Raw genomic sequence first — 16,197 nt, forward strand, 5'->3', positions numbered from 1 at the left:
TGCCTCAGGCCCCATGTGAATTGCTGGGGTTCCGTCTTTTGTCATGCGACCCCTATGACCATCAGAGTTCTGAGTAGATCCTGGCTCAGCAATCCGAAGGTCAACCCTGTTACGACGGTGCAGTGATCCATTCACTTCGACCAAGTAGGAGCGTGGTGCCACTTTCTGTACACAGGATCCGAGTCTCCAGAGGCCCGTCCGGTCCCCTGGTAGTGGCTTCATTCGCACCGTTTCACCCACCCTGAGCTCAGGTAAGTCTTTTGCTGATTTGTCATAGATGAACTTGGAGACCTGTCTTCTGTGACGTAGCTTCACCAGCACGTCTGTCACCACACATGGCTCCAGGAGAGTGCTTGCTACTGGCAGAGCTGCTTTTAAACGCCGTGCCATGAGGCGCTGGGCCGGGCTGCTAATCATGCCTTCTGTCGGGTTATTGCGCCACTGCAGGATTGCTTTCCAGGCAATTTTCGGAACTCACTTCCGGAGAATTGGGGTCCATTATCTGAAATTACCCTATCTGGCTGTCCATAGCAGGCAAACTGAGCCTTGCAGCGTTTGATCATCGTCTCTGCTGAGAGGTCGGGGAGGAGTTCAATCTCCCAGAAGTCTGAGTAATGATCAACTACCAGCAGAAAGTCTTTGCCACTGTGCTGGAAGAGATCTAGACTTACTATCTGCCAGGGGCGCATTGTTGCTCAATGGCAGATTCATTGCAGATTGTGCATTTACTGACATAGTCTTTGATTTCACTCTGCATTCCTGGCCAATACAGTGTGTCACGTGCTTGTCTGTAACAGGCCTCACCTCCAATGTGAATTGAGTGCACGCGCGCCAACATCTCAGGGCGCAGAGACCGGGGAATAACGACTCTCTGACCCTTGAATATTACTCCGTTTTGAACACTGAGCTCTTCTTTGACTGGCCAACATTCTCTGGTGGCTAAAGCAGTTTCTTCCTTGCAGTCGGGCCAGCCCATCAGAATCACAGACCTCAATGCCTGGAGTTGCTCGTCCCTGTCTGTGTGCTGTCTGATTTGTATAAGGCGCTGGTCCGTAACATTGAGGTAGTCAAACTGGTTGATGTGTTCAACATCCACTTGCTCTGTTTGTAAGCTGCACACTGCGTGTTGTTCATGCATGGAGCGTGTGTGAGTTCCTGATGCAGTAGCCCTGCTGAGCGTGTCACTCACATACATCTCTGGCCCTGGCTTATACACCACCTTGAGGTTGTAGTTTTGTAGGGCCAGTAGCATGCTCTGCAGTCGTTTCGGGGCATTCAGGAGAGGCTTGCTGAATATAGCAATAAGGGGCTTGTGATCTGTCTCTGCGGTAATATTGTCACGCCCGTACAGGTAGTGGTGGAAGCGTTGACATGCAAACACAATGCTGAGGCACTCCTTCTCTGTCTGGGCATAGTTCTGCTCTGTTGGAGTGAGTGCCCTAGAGGCGAATGCCACAGGCTGGCCCTCTTGCATGAGGCAACAGCCCAGTCCATACTGGCTTGAGTCACTCTGAATCGTGACAGGTTTTGACACATGGTAGTATCGCAGTACAGGTGTCTGGGTGACCAGTTGTTTTATTTCCCTCACCGCTGTGTCATGTTTTGGGAGCCAATGCCAGATGGTGTCCTTGTCCATGAGCCTCCTTAGTGGTTCACACACTTCAGAGAGCCGCGGTAGGAATTTAACCAAGAATAAGTCACACCCCTTTTAACATTATTTTACAGACAGATTGTCTAATAGGCAGTCTAATAGATTGTCCTCCTTCCTATGATATTATCTTTTCAAGCAAATATGATTCCCCAAAACCCTACTCCTTTATAATCTTCTACCAGACAGCCGTCTAGTGTACATCTTATTGTACAGTTCAACTTACACAATGCATCTCTTCCCAACAATGCAATAGGTTTATGTTCTGATACCAGTATGGGTATTTTAATTTTCTTTTCATAGCAGATCTCAATTGGTTCCTTAAGAGTAATCAACTGTTTTACTCCCTCAAATCCCTATCCTAATTAGTTAATTTTACATAGTGAGATGTGTAACCTCTTCAGGCTGAACACAGATAAAAGCTTTTCCACTATCCACCTCTCCATAGTCCTTTGTTTTCACTTCAATTGTTAGAATTTTTCCCTAATTGGTGCTACCAGCTGACACCCCCCTTCGGATCTTCTAGGCACTCTAGAATCCTTGCTCCTTTAAGGTTCACCTGTCCTCCAGATGATCTTCACTTGCTCCTGTATCTTCCTCTGAAATTCTCTCTCTCCAGAAACTATCTATGGATATGAAACAACTTTTACCACTAGTTGTGGCTGGTACAATTGCATTTGACCTTGTTCAGTTGAAGCTATGGCAGTGATTGTTGATTTGGTTCACCCTGATTCTTCATAACCAAAGCTTTTCTTCTCCTTCTTCTTCTCACCAGTTGTTTTTGATTTAGTTTTCTGAGAGTTTCTTGGTCCTGTTCTTTCTTGTTGTTGATATATCAGTATTCTTCAAAAGGTTATATTCTAAGTTCTGTCCTCGAAATATCATCTTCCATCATCTTCTTACTTTTCTCTCTTTCCTTGGCCTCAATGTTTTCTTCTCCTCCAATTCTTGGGATCCTTTTCTCAGCAGTTTCTTCTTCTGTATCTTCAGCTTCTTGAGTTGTTCCTCCAGTTCTTTTACTTCTCCTAAATCATTCGCTTTATCCAGGCATGATACGCATCGATCTATCTCTCTTTCTATTTCTTCTTTGCTAGTCATTGTTGGATAAAATCCTCTTGAATTTGAAGCACCTTTAATCTCCAAGTCTTCATCTTTGTCTTCATCTTTCCGAACCTCATTCTTCTCTTAGTTTCCAGACATCTCAGTTTTTTCTTACTTCTGGAGTTTTGGATTAATCTTTCTGGTCGTCTCTGCTTCTCCTCTCTCTATTATTCTCTCTATCACTTTCATCATGTTGATGACGTCAGGGTTAAAATTCCCTCCACTGGCCATGGTTGTTCAATGTCAGGCCAACTTTTGTTCCCTTTTCCAGATAACCTTTAGTTAATAGTATTGCAATGTTTACTATTTTCAACTATATCAACAGGTGTAATTACTTTCATAGTCTTGATGTCCTTTTTCCCCATTGTAACAACTCTTTTATATTCCTTTATTGTGAATTATTTTATTTTAGACTATATAGCCTATGGCTTCCTCCCTATTTTCCTCTTTATTTTTTTTATCCCCCAAATTAATTAATTAATCAATTAATTTATTCATTTATTCATCAATTTATTTATTTATTTATTTTACTAATTTATCAAATTATTGATTAGTGGCAATCTTACCACATCCAATCAGGAAAGTAAATGCAAGTAGTCAACTTCAGAGCAATCCAAAAATAAAATACCTATAATCCAGCAACACTACAATACTCATAAACCCCATTGCTTAATAAGCATCCAATTATCTTAATTTTACAGAATAATGTCAGTACTCGATTCCCAACACAACTCTAATCAAACCCACTCATGCACAAAAACTCCAAAATGCAATTTCATCAATTGATCAGTCTTTTGCCAAGTCCTTGTCAAATTGTCATAACATCAAATATCCTGTAGGGGAAGGTTTTGTAAACATAACAGCACTAGCCTGATTCTCTTTTGACTTGATCCTGTCGCAGCAGACTCTTGTCGCGTCACACCCTGTCACATGATGTACACGTCAGCACTTCCTCTCTTTTTCTCTCTCCTCCTACTCGTCTCTCATATGACAAAAGAACAAACAAACAGACAATAATTTAGCAGTTTATGCAGTCACTGAGTTATTTCAACCATTCAATATTCCTCTAGTCACATTCGCGCTAAGAAATAAGCAAAAACTTAACTCAGGAATATTATAAGTAACTCAATAACATTTTATTTTATTTATTTAATTATTTTTATTTTTAATCCGTCAACATCTCTCTCTCATTTATCAATTCAATAGGTAACAAGAAAACAGTTTCATCGTCAAACAGCAGCCGATGTAACAACCAAATTACACCATTAGACTCTAAATGTTCCCTTCTCTTTGTTCCTTCGTTCGTCTGCGCCTCCCCGCAGAAGAGTAGAGCAGAGGAGTGGCATATTTACCCCTACGTCACTCTAGTGTCGTAAAATCACACGCATGCGCAGTCCATTCATCACTACGATTTCACAGTGGAAGGAGCTCTCTCCCCCAGCTCTCTTCACTCCAGACAACAGAACGTTAGCAGTCCCGCTATACTTCCTCTCTTTTACCCTTATAGACAAACAATAACACTTAACAGAGCTCACAAAACATCAGGCACCAAGCCCAAACTATCTAAACACAATATTGGTGGCTCGACCCATTCCAATGGACCACCAAGGAAAAAATATCGAACATAACCCGCATCAAATTTGGCATGTAGCATGAATAAATTAGCATTAGCATTAGCATGTAGCATGAAGCATTATTAGCAGGCTACATTTAGCATTTCTCCCTCCGCCGTGCCGTAAAATTCTTTGTTAGCTAAATTTGTGCTACCACGAGGTCCCTCCGGAATTGTAATGAGCGGTTACATCAAACAAATGATTCGTCAACCACCAGCTGAGCGGTAACATACAATCACAATATACCACGGCCTCAAGCCCCCAGGACTCATCTGCTCCACCTAACGTGTTACAGGATTTCTTGGCCCACCTTAGAGGTCGCCTTTACGAAAAGGGCTTCCGTTGATCCACAGCGGTTCTAAGTTACATACATATGCCTAGGCCTTATTCCTCTCAATCGATTGTTCTTGAATTCTTATTCAAGCAAAATATCTCTATAGACACTCCCCCCTTTTTGCGCTGTTTACCAGTGCAAACAAATTTAGAATGGTTAGGCCAGACCCCTAGTCCACAGCAATAAAAGCAACAGCAGCACACACCGGTCCTTTACGGTACATCTCCTGAGCGCACACACCCAAAAGCTGACGAACGAAATCACACACAAGACCGTGAGAAATCTCACCTTATAAGCCGGCGTCTTGAGCGAGAGTCACCTCGTTGCTCATGAATGAAACACTCCAGAGACGCAGACCGCCTCATCCCATCATCGTCGCCATTTGTAGTGTCGAGTCAATGTTGCTAATTATTGCTCTGAAACAAAGGAGTCCGCTTACACTGAGCTTTGATCATAAGTTTTATTTATATCACAAGATTTCAGCATAAGTTTACAGATGTATATAGCATCCGGAGAACAGAGTCCCAAAAGAATAAGTCTGTTCTGATCTTCTTTGTTCAAACCCAGTACTTATAATCTTTCCCAAAATATGGGGGGTTCCCCATACTGACCAATCCCCTGTCTACAACACACAGACTCCCTCTGTTCTATGGGGTGTCCCTCTAAAACGGCTCCCTCTGAAACTGAATAAACATCCTCTCAGGTTCCACTTGAAACATTAGCAAAGTCATAATTCATCATACACTACAAAGTGCTTGTGAAGAGCCGGGTAATTTCTCATTTTTTGGGCCATTGTTTGGGCATGTTCAAAACCCTTTATTCTGAGGGCTCTTTGTTGCTTTTTTACCTCCGAGGCAGAACATGTTACTGTACATTCCACCCACTCCTTTGCTAGTTTCAACCCTCCAGTCTTTTCCGGGCCCAAGCTCCCTACCTTTTTGCATGTTGTACAGGCCAGCTTTGAATTTTGCTTGACAAGCCAGGGGTCATAAGTTTGCTTGGTCTTGAACTGAGCCTCCGTCCAAATTGCACCTGCTCCGGGCACTGCCCCCCCCCGTGCACTTCGTCGGTGGATGGACATATGTAGAAATAAGAGAGGAGGTCTGAAATCAGTGGGGAAGGATTAGGATGATTGCACAGAAGGATCTCCGCACTTTTACATGATGGTTTTTCTAGGAGGTGGGAGAAATAACCAGGAGGCAACTTGATTTAACTCTGATCGCTTTTTTAAATGTTTACAGTGCAAACAGTGAACAAATTGTATAAATAATGCCGCGTGAGGTACCGGAGCCCGGCAAATAGGTGCTGGAACAAATGAGGTCAAATCTGAGAGGTGCCAGATCCGGCTCAAATTAAGCACTGGAACCAAGGTCTGGAGTGTATGACGTTGGTGTATTGGTACTGAATATACCAGAGATGGAGACAAGACTGATTGGAACAGAACCAGTGAGACCCAGACCAAGACTCAACCACTAGAGACCTCTAGACCCATGTGTCCAACCTGTAAGGAGACCTAGACCAGTTTAAATGTGTCTCACCTGTAAGGAGACCTAGACCAGTTTAAATGTGGACAAATGAGCCCCAGAGTGTGAACATTAATGCTAGTGTGATGATGATGCTGTCAGTACAGCATAGTGTGGTGAGTTTCAGAGTTGGTCATTAGTCCTCATAGGGGATGGATTCATTCTATGGAGTAGCAGTGGTCTTCATGACATTGTGCATGTTTTAGATCAAATCCATTGCGGTGAACTGCACAGACTCCCTAATCTACAAATCCACTTGCATCTGAAATATTGACTCACTAAGTGGTCCAGATCAGTGATTCTGCGCCTCTCCTTGATCAGACTGATCCCCTCCAACACACTGATGACGGTTTGTCACTATAGAACTGAGTCAAGCCAAGCTGGGCCAAACTGGGCTGGCTAACACTACAGAGCTGAGTCAAGCAGGGCCAAACTGGGCTGGCTAACACTACAGAGCTGAGTCAAGCAGGGCCAAACTGGGCTGGCTAACACTACAGAGCTGAGTCAAGCCAAGCAGGGCCAAACTGGGCTGGCTAACACTACAGAGCTGAGTCAAGCAGGGCCAAACTGGGCTGGCTAACACTACAGAGCTGAGTCAAGCCAAGTTCTGGAACCATCCTTGAAAGGACAATGTGTAAAGAAAATATCCCAGCCAGTCCAGTCAAGTTGTGGTCAGCTCTGTTGTGTGAATCTTGTTTCTCCATACCTCTAAATGCCATCTTTCTAGATGGTGCCATTTTCAAATAAAATAAAATAAAATGTAATTACATTTGTCACATGTGCCGAATACAACAGGTGTAGACCTTACCGTGAAATGTTTACTTACAAACCCTTAACCAACAATGCTGTTCAAGAAATAGAGTTAAGAAAATATTTACAAAAAAAACTAAATTTAAAAAACAAATCAAATCAAAAAGTAACACAATAAAATGACAGAACAATAATGAGGCTATATACAGGGGGTCATTCTTGAGGTGGAGTAGCTCTGCCAGTCAATGTGTGGGGGTACAGGTTAGTTGAGGTCATTTGTAAAGTGACTATGCATAGATAAACAGCAAGTAGCAGCAGTGTAAAATCAAAAAGGGGGTGGGGTGGGGGGGTGGGGTCAATGTAAATAGTCCGGGTGGCCATTTCATTAATTCTTCCCCCATTCGTTTGGGATTGAGACCTGCAGTCACCTTGATTTAAGACCACTTTTGAAAAGTGTTCCACAGGCAGTAAATCTATTGTAGAATAAATGGAACCTGGATCCATTTCATTCTATTAACATGGCTTGTGTGTGTTATAGCAGTAATGGGGTTAAACTGATATTAAAATGACAACTCCATAGGTGGGTACCAGGTCAGGGGAGTTCATCTCTGCTCCCAGCATCCCTGGGACAGTACTGATCAACATAGCTGACCTGATGCAGAGGTGGACCAGTGATGTTTTCCTCTCAGTGGTGAGACTTGCCCTTCCATTTGATACACTGTTAACTCATAAGATCATACAAGATGTTACAGGCTTATTGCATGTGGAAACAGACCTGCATTCAATTACTATTTAAAATCATGTTGAATACTTAATAAGCAGTGCTTGATTGAGTTTGCCTGTTGTAATGGAACCAATAGAAAAGTCCTAAAAGTACAAACATCAAAAACGTTTTTCGTTCAGTTAGTCCCTCCCTGTTTCAGCTAATTATCTTCAGTTTGGTGCCTAGTGAATACGACTCAGGTCTCTATGGAAACATCAATGCAAATTCACCTTAGGTTTTTACTCCTCACTTTCCCTTTCAGGTCTATAGGGTTTTGCTGCCCCCTGCTGGATACTGGAGCACAAGGCAGTCCCTGGCTTTCTTTGGGCAGCTGGAGGATGAGGCCCTCCTCACCTGATGTGACGGGTCCAACAAATATCCCCTGGTGAAGGCAGGGTCCTATCTCATCCAACGCTTCAATGACTCTTATGGGAGGCAGTGAGCATTTCCCATGTTAAGCTATGGAATTAATTGTACAGCATTGGATTGGTGTTGGCATGGGGTAGAGGGAGTTTACATATACCAGTCATTTCCTTTTAAATCCATGAAGGGAAGTGGACAAGTTCACACTTAGAAAGGAGATAATAGTTCCACACCCCATGTGTCCTGATAACTACAGGAATGGAACCAAATTGAGGTTGTCTGCTTTCTATACGGTTTGATGGGAGAGAGAGAGAGAGAGAGAGAGAGAGAGAGAGAGAGAGAGAGAGAGAGAGAGAGAGAGAGAGAGAGAGAGAGAGAGAGAGAGAGAGGCAGAGAGAGAGAGCGAGAGAGAGAGGCAGAGAGAGAGAGAGGCAGAGAGAGAGAGAGAGAGAGAGAGAGAGAGAGAGAGAGAGAGAGAGAGAGAGAGAGAGAGAGAGAGAGAGAGAGAGAGAGAGAGAGAGAGACAGAGAGAGAGAGGCAGAGAGTATGGACTATCAATACAAGTGACCATTTAGAATGTGACCCAGTTCAATGGGTCTTAACAGAACTGGGGGATGTCAGCCATGAAGTTGTCTAAACACAACTGGAATATAATTTGTTTGTGATTCATTGTTAATGGATTTTCCATTAGGAACACAGGGGAAAACCTAAACACCTCCCGAGTATCATTTCTTACTCGGCAGGATCCGTCCACGTTTTCGGAGGGCTCCTGGCAAGCGGGGAGTCGCCGACCCGCGTTCAATGTGCCGGTCCGCTTAGCGAGTGCGTCCCGCACGCCCCCATGTCTTCTTTTTTTTCATTTTCATATTTTTGAAAAAATAATTTTTCATATTTTTTTTTCTGCTTCAAAGTAGATTAAGTGAAGCTTCACCTCCATTCAGGCAGTTATCACACCCCCCCACCCGGATTCGACCCCACTGGTCATTTAAAGACGTGTTTGGCTACGGGCACGTGGTAAGTTATGCGTTCACCTAGTAGTCGTCTTTTTTTTCATTTTCATATTTATGAAAAAAAATATATATATATTTTTTTGGTAGTCATTTAGCAGACACTCTTATCCAGAGCGACTTACAGTTTATGATGCATATTTTCTTCATATTTTTTATTTTTTTAATATATTTTTTTCTAGCTTTATAAAAAAACAAACGGATAAAAACCTGGTTTTCTAATATGTACGGGTTCATGAGGGTTGCCTAATCACACATGTGACATTTTGGAAGGATGTGACCTTTTTAACCCTTCGAAACAGCACCTATGACCACAATGTAAGGCACTTCCGGTTGTCACAGGAAGCTGTAATTAAACACATATCCTCATTGGGACAAGCTCTTACAGAATCCTGAGTTTCAGGTCAATCCGTGAAAAACTAAACTTTTTACAGAGGGTTGAATGTAGCGTTTTCACTATCTGCTGGTGGATACATCTAAACCATGTTTAGGGTCAATCTTCCCACTTCCGGTTGCTCCAGGAAGCTTAAACTCAACACAGGTAATCCTTATAGTGGCCTGATGGGTTGACAAAGAAGACAGTTTGATATGGCAATATAAACCCACATAGGCATCAAGTTGAAGTTAGTGCAGCAGGCAATGTATTTCTATGGAAAAGAGTTCACGGTCAAATGTTTGAATAAATGCACCCTGTTTTCACTGTTAAGGATTAATTCCACATGGTCATGGGTAGGCTTGCACAGATCGGGAGAACCTTAGGAGCGTTCCTGTGGTTGAAATGTTTTTCTATCCTTACCGGATCTAATGCTCTCACCCAAAAGCACCTCAAATTTAAGACCAGGCTTCATTTTGGGCCTTGTCCTGAGACCTTTCTGGATGTCTATATTTTAGCCCAAAAAACGTCAGAGCCTGCTGATCTTCACATATGTTGCTCTTTATATGCCCCCCAACCATAATCTGGAAATATATTAATTTCAGACTTCTGGACATAAAACTTACATATTGTGAAAACCACACACAGACATGTGAAATCCCTTAGCTAGATGAGCCTCAAACATCAGAGCAATGGCCTAGGCGACAACACCTTGGGTGGGCAATTGTCTTCCAAATGAATGTTCATATATAACACGCCATTCTCCAAATCAATATTTCTATATAACATGCCATTCTCCTTGCATTATGCTGTTGGGTCAGGGAGGAGGGAGGTTGCAATGCTGGGAAAAACACCTCCACAGCAGATCAACACAGCATTGCAACATTTTTCGAATGAAAGTAACAGCGCCCTTGGGCACCCCTGTAGTTTATTTTTAGTCATTTAGCAGACACTCTTATCCAGAGTGACTTAATATATTTTTTGTGTAATTATTTTTTTCATACCTGCCCCCCAGTGGGAATCAAACCCTAAACCCTGGCATTGCAAATACCATGCTCTACAAACTGAGCCTCCTCATCCCTGCCACAATTCAGACTACTGGACATAATTATAATTCCTATCTAAACCTAACGGCTTGTGAAACCCCCACACAGAGGTGTGAAATTCCTCAACTTGAGGAGCTTCAAACATCAGAACAATGGCCTGACAACACCTGAGACATTTTTTAGGAAGATGGCATCTGCCAAAGACAAGGGTGGAAACAAAAACAATATGCAGTTTTCTTTTAAATGTGTTGTTTATTTTAAAGTGCAGATACCCAAAACTGAAATGTAAGTTGAACATGCATGGCTAAATATATTACAAAATTACAGATGTACATTTTAAAAAGGGGTTTAAGGATATTTTTGAGTCCCATCAGCTATTGGTGATTTCGTGCTGACTGGCCTAGCAACTGGGTCTGATTTAATGTCATGCTTGGTTGACCTAGTAACTGGGTCTGTTCTAATGTCATGCTTGGTTGACATAGCAACTGGGTCTGTTTTAATGTCATGCTTGGTTGACCTAGCAACTGGGTCTGTTTTAATGTCATGCTTGGTTGACCTAGCAACTGGGTCTGTTTTAATGTCATGCTTGGTTGACCTAGCAACTGGGTCTGTTTTAATGTCATGCTTGGTTGACCTAGCAACTGGGTCTGTTTTAATGTCATGCTTGGTTGACCTAGTAACTGGGTCTGTTTTAATGTCATGCTTGGTTGACCTAGCAACTGGGTCTGTTTTAATGTCATGCTCGGTTGACCTAGCAACTGGGTCTGTTTTAATGTCATGCTCGGTTGACCTAGCAACTGGGTCTGTTTTAATGTCATGCTAGGTTGACCTAGCAACTGGGTCTGTTTTAATGTCATGCTTGGTTGACCTAGTAACTGGGTCTGTTCTAATGTCATGCTTGGTTGACCTAGCAACTGGGTCTGTTTTAACGTCATGCTTGGTTGACCTAGCAACTGGGTCTGTTTTAATGTCATGCTTGGTTGACCAAGCAACTGGGTCTGTTTTAATGTCATCCTTACTGTAGGTTATTTTAAGGCGTTTACATACTGTAAAGTCAATGTTTCCTTATTAAATTCATCTATAATATGTAGAGTATTTATTACATATTATAATCAATCAATCAATCAATTTTATTTTATATAGCCCTTCTTACATCAGCTAATATCTCGAAGTGCTGTACAGAAACCCAGCCTAAAACCCCAAACAGCTAGTAATGCAGGTGTAGAAGCACGGTGGCTAGGAAAAACTCCCTAGAAAGGCGAAAACCTAGGAAGAAACCTAGAGAGGAACCAGGCTATGAGGGGTGGCCAGTCCTCTTCTGGCTGTGCCGGGTGGAGATTATAACAGAACCATGCCAAGATGTTCAAAAATGTTCATAAGTGACAAGCATGGTCAAATAATAATCAGGAATAAATCTCAGTTGGCTTTTCATAGCCGATCATTAAGAGTTGAAAACAGCAGGTCTGGGACAGGTAGGGGTTCCATAACCGCAGGCAGAACAGTTGAAACTGGAATAGCAGCAAGGCCAGGCGGACTGGGGACAGCAAGGAGTCACCACGGCCGGTAGTCCCGACGTATGGTCCTAGGGCTCAGGTCTCTCAGTTGGCTTTTCATAGCCGATCATTAAGAGTTGAAAACAGCAGGTCTGGGACAGGTAGGGGTTTCGTAGCCGCAGGCAGAACAGTTGAAACTGGAATAGCAGCAAGGCCAGGCGGACTGGGGACAGCAAGGTGTCATCATGCCCGGTAGTCCTGACGTATGGTCCTAGGGCTCAGGTTCTCAGAGAGAAAGAGAGAACGAGAGAATTAGAGAGAGCATACTTAAATTCACACAGGACACTGGATAAGACAGGAGAAGTACTCCAGGTATAACCAACTAACCCCAGCCCCCCGACACATAAACTACTGCAGCATAAATACTGGAGGCTGAGACAGGAGCGGTCCGGAGACACTGTGGCCCCATCCGAAGAAACCCCCGGACAGGGCCAAACAGGAAGGATATAACCCCACCCACTCCGCCAAAGCACAGCCCCCGCACCACTAGAGGGATATCCCCAACCACCAACTTACAATCCTGAGACAAGGCCGAGTATAGCCCACAGAGGTCTCCACCACAGCACAAACCAAGGGGGGGGCGCCAACCCTGTCACACCCTGGCTCTTGGACTCATTATGTTGAGCCAGGGTGTGTTCATTTCTATGTGTGTATTTCTATGTTGGTGTTCATTCTAGTTTGTTGTATTCTATGTTTGCCTGAGTGACTCCCAATCAGAGGCAACGAGTGTCAGCTGTTGGCTGGTTGTCTCTGATTGGGAGCCATATTTAAACTGTATGTTTTCCCTTTGTGGTTGTGGGTTTTTGTTCCGTGTTCGGTCATTGTCACCGTGGACTTCACGAGTCGTGTTTTGTTTTGTTTAGAAACTTTAACTAATTAAACTCATGTTTGTTTCTCACGCTGAGCCTTGGTCTACTCCTTACCTCGATCGTGACAGACGCCAGTCAAATGGAAACAGATTTTCATGCGAATATTCAAAAATCTGCATAAAAACAATATCCTCATCTATAAACAATATCCCAATAGAATTGAATGGTAAATTACGTATTGAATCCTTTTGGAGTCACTTGTATTGTAAATAAGAACATAATATGTTTAAGTGGCTCCAAAATGACACAATACATTATTTACCATTCAATTCTATTGGGCACAACATAATCTGAAACACAACCGAAACACACTGCAAATGCATCCAACATGAGTCCCAAGCTTGATGTAGTCATAGCCTGCTAGGAATATGGGACCAAATGCTAAACTTTTGACAAAGTGTAATACACTATAAGTGAATTTGTCCAAATACTTATGACACCTACATATGGAGGGCCCAGATAAATACAGTATATTTATTTCTAAACAGTAAAACAGACATGAATGAAAATACCCTCAAATAAAAGGTGACATTCTGTACTGTCGCCTCATATAAAACATTTAATATCAATTCTAAAATGCTGGAGTATAGAGCCAAATTCATAGTTGAATAAATTCAAACACCAAGGGTGGGTCAAAATTATTCAATAAAACAACTTGGCCATGAAGAAGTTTCAGTAGATTAGGAACTGCTTCCTATAAAAGCTATGTGGAGTATAATGTAGCTGGACATTGGAAAGTCTGCTTCCTATAAAGCTATGTGGAGTATAATGTAGCTGGACATTGTAAAGTATGCTTCCTATAAAGCTATGTGGAGTATAATGTAGCTGGACATTGTAAAGTCTGCTTCCTATAAAGCTATGTGGAGTATAATGTAGCTGGACATTGTAAAGTCTGCTTCCTATAAAGCTATGTGGAGTATAATGTAGCTGGACATTGTAAAGTCTGCTTCCTATAAAGCTATGTGGAGTATAATGTAGCTGGACATTGTAAAGTCTGCTTCCTATAAAGCTATGTGGAGTATAATGTAGCTGGACATTGTAAAGTCTGCTTCCTATAAAGCTATGTGGAGTATAATGTAGCTGGACATTGTAAAGTCTGCTTCCTATAAAGCTATGTGGAGTATAATGTAGCTGGACATTGTAAAGTCTGCTTCCTATAAAGCTATGTGGTGTATAATGTAGCTGGACATTGTAAAGTCTGCTTCCTATAAAGCTATGTGGTGTATAATGTAGCTGGACATTGTAAAGTCTGCTTCCTATAAAGCTATGTGGAGTATAATGTAGCTGGACATTGTAAAGTCTGCTTCCTATAAAGCTATGTGGAGTATAATGTAGCTGGACATTGTAAAGTCTGCTTCCTATAAAGCTATGTGGAGTATAATGTAGCTGGACATTGTAAAGTCTGCTTCCTATAAAGCTATGTGGAGTATAATGTAGCTGGACATTGTAAAGTCTGCTTCCTATAAAGCTATGTGGAGTATAATGTAGCTGGACATTGTAAAGTCTGCTTCCTATAAAGCTATGTGGTGTATAATGTAGCTGGACATTGTAAAGTCTGCTTCCTATAAAGCTATGTGGTGTATAATGTAGCTGGACATTGTAAAGTCTGCTTCCTATAAAGCTATGTGGAGTATAATGTAGCTGGACATTGTAAAGTCTGCTTCCTATAAATCTATGTGGTGTATAATGTAGCTGGACATTGTTAAGTCTGCTTCCTATAAAGTTATGTGGAGTATAATGTAGCTGGACATTGTAAAGTCATACACACAATTATATTACTTCTCATTGACATTCAACCTGGGAATGGAAATTTTAGAAATTAATGTACAAACATGTCTAAAACAAATCCTGCAACAAAGGACCAGGTGTGAATGTTCTGGGGGGTCTAAGTCTACCCCTAACCAGTTTGAATACAATGTTTGATTTCACCCCCAGACCCCAAAACACACCCCATTCAAAACAGTTTCAACAGCCCCCCACCCGATGCAACTCAATATTAAGAAGGCATACAGTCAGTGTACAGACCAATGCACTACCCCCAGGATCACAACAAGCCCCTCACACCTGGGACCACACACACACAATGTGAATGGAAATATATTATTATATTTTTATATATTACAATCACAATAAAGGGTGTTGGTTATTTTAGTTTTACAAGTAACCTTTCTTGCACTTAAAAATAAGCATGTTTGTCTTGTTTGAATCAGCCCATTCTCTAGTTATAAATAAAATAACCATGATTTGCAGATTTTTGTATTCACATCTCTTGCTATTAATAGATTGTGGAACTATGAAAAATAGGGAATAATGTTCCCAACACACCCACCTCACAGTTCCTACACAGACCCTGAGGCACCATGCAGGTCTGACACCAGAGGAGGCTGGTGGGAGGAGCTATAGGAGGACGGGCTCATTGTAATGGCTGGAATGGAATCAATGGAACGTATCAAACACAAACACATGAAACCACATGTTTGACTGAGTTCCATTTATTCCATTCCAGACATCACAATGAGCCTGTCCTGCTATAGCTCCTCCCACCAGACTCCACTGCCTGACAACCATTCTATTGTTTGAGTTTGAGTTTGAGTTTATTTTTATTTTTACAGGGACAGTGCACATTAATCAACGTTTCAGTAAAAGTGCCGGTTTTAGCCAGCCGGCTAATTTTCAACCGCAGTCCCTTGTCTTGAGGACTTTACAACCATTTGGTCTGATCAAAGACCAGGACACCCTTTCAAATAGATACATCCTCTCAGCCTTGATGACTAAACTAATCAAAGACTAAGACACACACCACAGTAATCAGATCATGGTGACTCCACAGTAATAACATTTATAAGTCACCAGGTGTGATTTACCTTTTGACAGATGAAACCCTACATCAACTACTGATGACTCTTATGGGAGGAAGTGAGCATTTCACATATTAAGATATAATACAAGGATCCTTCCTTTGTGTGTTGCACTTAGTCAATTGAAAATATGCTTAAAGTTTTGAAAAAACTGCCTTTTTGATGATCTGTTTTGAGTTTTGTATTAAGAGTTGTGAGATTTTACCACATACTTGTGAAAATAGTACAAAAGTGATTATAAAATCTATAATACATGGATACTTCCTTAAATGTACTTATTTTGTGTTATGCAGTTATGTTATTGAAACAGAATAAGTCTAATGAGAGAATAAATAAGTCAAGTCCAACCATTACCTCTCTCCTCTTTCACATCCCTCTATCATCACTCCATGGGTG

The sequence above is a fragment of the Coregonus lavaretus genome (assembly GCF_964263955.1).
Source record: "Coregonus lavaretus genome assembly, contig: HAP1_SCAFFOLD_1291, whole genome shotgun sequence".
Lineage (NCBI taxonomy): Eukaryota > Metazoa > Chordata > Actinopteri > Salmoniformes > Salmonidae > Coregonus > Coregonus lavaretus.